Source organism: Scyliorhinus torazame, chromosome 5 (genome assembly GCF_047496885.1).
Source record: "Scyliorhinus torazame isolate Kashiwa2021f chromosome 5, sScyTor2.1, whole genome shotgun sequence".
Classification (NCBI taxonomy): Eukaryota; Metazoa; Chordata; class Chondrichthyes; order Carcharhiniformes; family Scyliorhinidae; genus Scyliorhinus; species Scyliorhinus torazame.
The window spans coordinates 288,730,270-288,736,215 of NC_092711.1; positions in this window are offsets into that span (position 1 = coordinate 288,730,270).

Here is a 5,946-nt window from a genome sequence, read left to right on the forward strand (position 1 = left end):
TGCAAGCGACTGTTTAAATGCATGGGGTTTCTCGGGGTGATAAATACTTGTTCAATGCAGAAATCTTTGATATGTTCTGAGAGTTTGCATTGGGAAGACTCCAAGCTCTGTTCGCTAGCTACCAGCTCCATCCATCTCCCTGTTAACAGTCTAGGATTAAGCCAGTCTATTTTGGTGTTACATTTGACCCCAAGTTGAGATTCCAACTTCATATTTGTGTCATCACAAGACACCATTGCCCAACTAAAGGAACAAGTTTGATTTGTTGGGGAGGTGGGTGGCGGGGCGGGGAGGGGGGACACCTGGAGTTGGGAGAAGGGGGTGCCTCTAATGGACACGGGACCCTCCTTGCCTATCAGATGAGATGAGGCCCTAAATGGCCATTAAGTGATCAGTAAAAGGCCTGAATAGGCCTGAAGGCTGCCCACCATAAAATTTCATACACGTCAGGGATGGTGTGTAGGCAGTAAGAAGGCCAGGAGCTGCATTTTATGATCTCTCATATTCAAAAGTGCCAGTTGTTGAGCGAAGTTTAGCTCAAAGTTTCTGTGAAGTGTTTTGGAAGTGATTAATTATGTTAAAGGCACTATATAAATACAAATTGTTGTTGAGTTAAAGACCTAGCGATGTAATGTATAACAACTCAAGTATTTAATTTTTGTGCATCAGTTGAAAGTGACCGGATGTGGGATCAAATAAATGGACGGTATGTAACAGTGATATTTCATCAGCACCTCTGTTGACAGAAGGCCTTGCCGTATGGTGCTGACGGGTACAGATAAATGGTAATGGCCTCATATGGAAGTCAGAAAGGTTGCGAGGAGAGAACTTTGTTTTTAGTGCATCTTGCATGCTGCCCCATGTGAAGTCTCTGCTGAGTCTCTGAGACTCAGAACAAATATCAAAGCTCTGACCTGCCACATCCAGTTGTGAATGGTGGTAAACAAGTAAACAGCTAACTTGGAGGAAGGGGCTCCACAAACATCCCCATTTCCAACTATGGAGGAGCCCAACATGTCAGTACAAAAGGCTGAAGAACTTGCAACACTCTTCGGCCAGAATTGCCAAGTGAATAACCCATTTTGCACTCCACCATCATAGGTGTCTGTCTTCAGATAATTCAATTCACTCCATGAGATATCAATAAACATCTGAAGGCACGAGATACAGTAAATTGTATCACCACAGCCTGAGCCAAGATATTCCAGTAGAACCACAACAAAGGCATTTACTTGACAATGTGGGTAATTGCTCAGGTATGTCCTGTCCAAAAGGAGCGGGACAAACCCAATCCAGCCAATTGACATCCCATCAGTCTATTCTCAATCATCAGCAAAGTGATGAAAGGCTCACTAAAGTTCAGTTTGGGTTCTGCCAGGGCCATTCCGCTCCTGACCTCATTACAGTCTTGGTCCAAACATGGACAAAAGAGCTTAATCACAGAATCACAGAATACTACAGTGCATGAAAGGCCCGGACCTGCCCACCTAATCCCACTGCCCAGCACTTAGCCTATAACCTTGAATGTTAAGGTGTGCCTGGTACTCATCCAGGCACTTTTTAAAGGATATGAGGCATCTCGCCTCTACCACCCTCCCAGACAGTGCATTCCAGACCATCACCACTCTCTCGGTAAACACATTTTTCCTCAAATCCCCCCTAAACCTCCCACTCCTCACTTTGAACTTGTGTCCCCTTGTAACTGACCCTTCAACTAAATAGAAAAGCTGCTCACTATCCACTCTGTCCATGCCCCTCATAATCTTGTACACCTCAATCAGGTCACCCCTCAGTCTTCTCTGCTCCAGAGAAAACAACCCAAGCCTATCCAACATATCTTTATAACTTAAATGTTCCATCCCAGGCAACATTCTGGTGAATCTTCTCTGCGCCTCCTCCAGTGCAATTACATCCTTCCTATAATGTGGCGACCAGAATTGCACACAATATTCCAATTGTTGCCTCATTGAAGTTCTATACAACTCCAACATGACCTCCCGGCTTTTGTAATCTATGTCCCGATTGATGAAAGCGAATGTCCCAAATGCCTTTTTAACCACCTTATTAACCTGCCCTTCTATCTTCAGAGATCTATGGACAAGGTCTCTTTGTTCTTCGGAATTTCCCAGTGTCAGACCTTTCCGAGTATACGTCCTTGTTAAATTACTCCTTCCAAAGTATGTCACCTCACACTTTTCAGGGTTAAATTCAATCTGCCACTTATCCACCAATTTGACCATCCCGTCTATCTCTTCCTGTAACCCAAGACTCTCAACCTCACTATTAACCACCCGGCCAATCTTTGTGTCATCCGCATATTTACTGACCGTACCACCCCACATAGTCATCTGTGTCATTTAATTCCAGAGATAAGGTGAGAGTGACTGTCCCTGACATCAAAGGAGCATATGATCAAGTGTGGCATCAAGGAGCCCGAGAACATTAAAGTATATGGAAATCAGGGGAAAAGGTCTCCATTGATTGGAGTCATACCTAGCACAAAGGAAGGTAGTTGTGGTTGTTGGAGGCTAATCATTCCAGTCCAAGATATTGTTGCATGGATTCACATGTCTTAGGACAACCATCATCAGATTCTTCAGCTGATTCATCGGTTACTTTTCCTCCAACATATGGTCACAAGTGAGGATATTCACTGATGATTCACAGTGTTCAGTGCCATTCACAACTCTTCAGGTACTGAATAGTTTATGCTCATCTGCAGTAAGACCTGGACAACATTCAGGCTTGGGCTGAAAAGTGGCAAGTAACATTTGTACCACATGATGTGCCAAGCTGTGCCAGACCATCTGCAGCAAGAGGGAATTTAACTATCTCCCCTTGACATTCAAAAGAATTACCATTCAAAAGAATTAACCCCTTAGAAAATGAATGTGGGAAGACAGTTATGGGGAACAAGGACATGGCAGAGGAGTTAAACAGATACTTTGCATCTCCCCAAAGCCTGTCCACCATCTACAAAATAAAAGTCAGGAGTGTGATGCAATACCTGGCTGAGTGCAGTTCCAACAACACTCAAGAGGTTCCACACTGTCCAGGACTAAGCAGCTGGGTTGATCAGAACGCTATCCACATCCTTAAACATTCACTCCCTTCACCACCACTGCACAGTGGCAGCAGTGTGTATTACCTCTTAAGATACATCAACAACACCTTCCAAACCTATGACTATAACCTAGAAGGACAGCAGGCTCATGGAAACAAGATCACCTGCAAGTTCTTGCAAAGTCACAAAGCATCTTGACTTGAAACTATATCGCTGTTCCTTCACTGTCACTTGGTCAAAATCCTGGAATTTCCTTCCGAGCAGCACTGTGGGTGTATCTACATGGACTCCAGCGGTTCAGGAAAGTATATCACCACCACCTTCTCAAGGACAATTAAGGTGGGCATTAAATGCTGAGCTCGCCCCTATCGCTGATATCCCAACAATGAGTAAAAAAGATTTCAACTAGTAAATATCATGGGCTGGATTCTCCGCTGTCGGGATTCTCCATTGCGCCGGCAGCGCACCCACACCTGGGGATTTCCCAACGGTGTAGGGCTGCCCACAAGGGGAAATCCCATTGACCGGCTGGTGGGACAGAGAATCCCGCCGCTTGCGGGGGTGCGCCACACTAGAAAACTGGTGCGGCGGGACAGAGAATCCTGTCCCATATTTCCATTGTTGAACAGCACCACCATTGCATTTGGTGAGCTAACTTTAAAAAAATGGAATCATGGAGGGGAGTATATTACAATACACAGCATATATAGATCTCAGCTAGACCCTCAATTCCAGTGTTTCTTTTACCAAGTTCAAAATGGGGGCAAGCCTGGATCAGTGAGAATCTTCAGAATGATGCTACATCATTAGTCACTTCAATTTGAAAAATAATTGATTTACATTTTAAGAATCGGGCTTGCGTTTATATTTTTGGGAATTTTAAGACAACCCACTTAAAGTTAAGAATGCCTAGGTGAGGAAAGGTGGATACCCTATCCCTTTAAATCCTGTGTAACCACTTCAGTATCGTTGGGCTCTCCTGTATATTTGCCATCTGCTACCTTCAGAGAATCAAGGACTGAAGGAATGGTAACAAATTATGCCTTTAATAGTCACTGAAATTTAAACTGATCTCAGTTGGAAAACCCTATTTAATTGGCTACATAAACGAAAGTAATCTGAGTGGGAGGGGGTGGGGGGGGGGCGGTTAAGATGCAGCTAGTCATCCCACTGAGGAGTTACATGATGTCTGTTTATAACTCTCCTGAGTGAAATGTGTGAATAAATAAAATAATTAGATATCATTATAATTCACCACACCACGAACATGAAGACTGGGGCAATTGTTCTCTCCCTCATACTGATAAGGTTTCTTTGCAGGAGTTGTAGTTGGTCAGTGTATTAACCCTTTATATATTTAGCTAATATTTGCATATATTCATTATCTAATTTACTTCCTTCAAAACAATTACCTTTCTAGATCAGCAAAGACAAGTTAAAGGGATGCAACATAACATTTTGCATGGGGTTATAAAGAGTTTCCCAGAAGGGTACCAGTGGGAGCACCAGATCGCTGGTACAAATGGCCACTTACACCATGTTTATAGGTTGTCTGGCAATCTCCTGCAGAATGTCTGTTGAGGGACTGGTCGCAGCCCTGTGGAATTAAAGGAACAAATTGTTTTTTGTATGAAATGCCTTCAGCAGATTACAGCCATTTTGCTGTTGCTGTCAGCTGTGGTTAGGGATTGGATAATGTTGGAATTGAATATTTTTGCTTGCTGTGTCTGGAACAGTTGATTTGTCTCGCTGTAGGATAGTCATTTACTTTGGCAAAATGGAAATGCATAAACAAGAAGGTTGTTTAGGGCGCTTTACCTGACGCCATAGGATATTTGATATTTCCATTGTTGACTGTATTTGCATTGTAATTGGCGAACTCACTATGAGATGTTGATGCAGCAGCAATTTTATAATAAGCAATATTTATGGAATGCAGCTTGCCCACACTCCAAATGTTTCTTTCACCAGTCCAAGTTGCAGCAGGGAATAAGTATTTTGTGTATTTTTGATGAGGCAAGATCAGGGAGAATCTTAATAATAATACCAATGGGTAGATTACTGTGAAAAATTTAGCATTTTATTGCCAGATTTACATTTTAAAAATCTTATGTTTTGGTATCTGCTGCAATGTAAATTTATACCGTTTGCTATGCTGGAGTTCATTTGTGTTTCAACAACAGTTTAAAAAATTCAGATTTAATAATTAAAAGATTGGATTGATAATTTGTTGCAATTCTACCCTTTCTTCGAGGAACTTGTGTTCAAAATCATCCTGGATGAGAGGAAGGATGAATGTATCCTCCTGAGAGAGAGGATTAAAAGTGAAGGCAGATTGGGACAGCCTTAATGAAGTCAGAATTGAACCAATGTCATTACGGCCAAGTTGGGCTATAATTGCAATCGCGATCCAAGGAGAGGCATAAGAATGACTGTTGTGAAGAATTGAAAGTTTCATGCTGAAGGGTCACTGGTACTTGGGTAGTTTGAGGGGTGGTGGCTCTTTACTCTGCATTCTGTGCTTTGCTTGATTTCATTGAATCTAGAAAAGAATCCCTGCAGAAGGAGACCGTTCGGTCCATCGAGTCTGCATCGACCCTCCGATAGAGCACACTACCTAGGCCATATCCCCGTAACATCATCTAACCTTTGGACACTCGGGCAATTTAGCATAGCCAACCCACCTAATCTACACATATCTGGACTTTGGGAGGAAACCCATGGGGAGAATATGCAAACTCCACAGACAGTCATCCGAGGTTGGATTCGAACCCAGGTCCCTGGAGCTGTGAAACAGGTATGCTAACCACCATGCTGCCCTTAGTTCCGCCACCGTGCCGCCACTTAATGCTGACATTGCTGAAAATGGAAGAGGGATACAA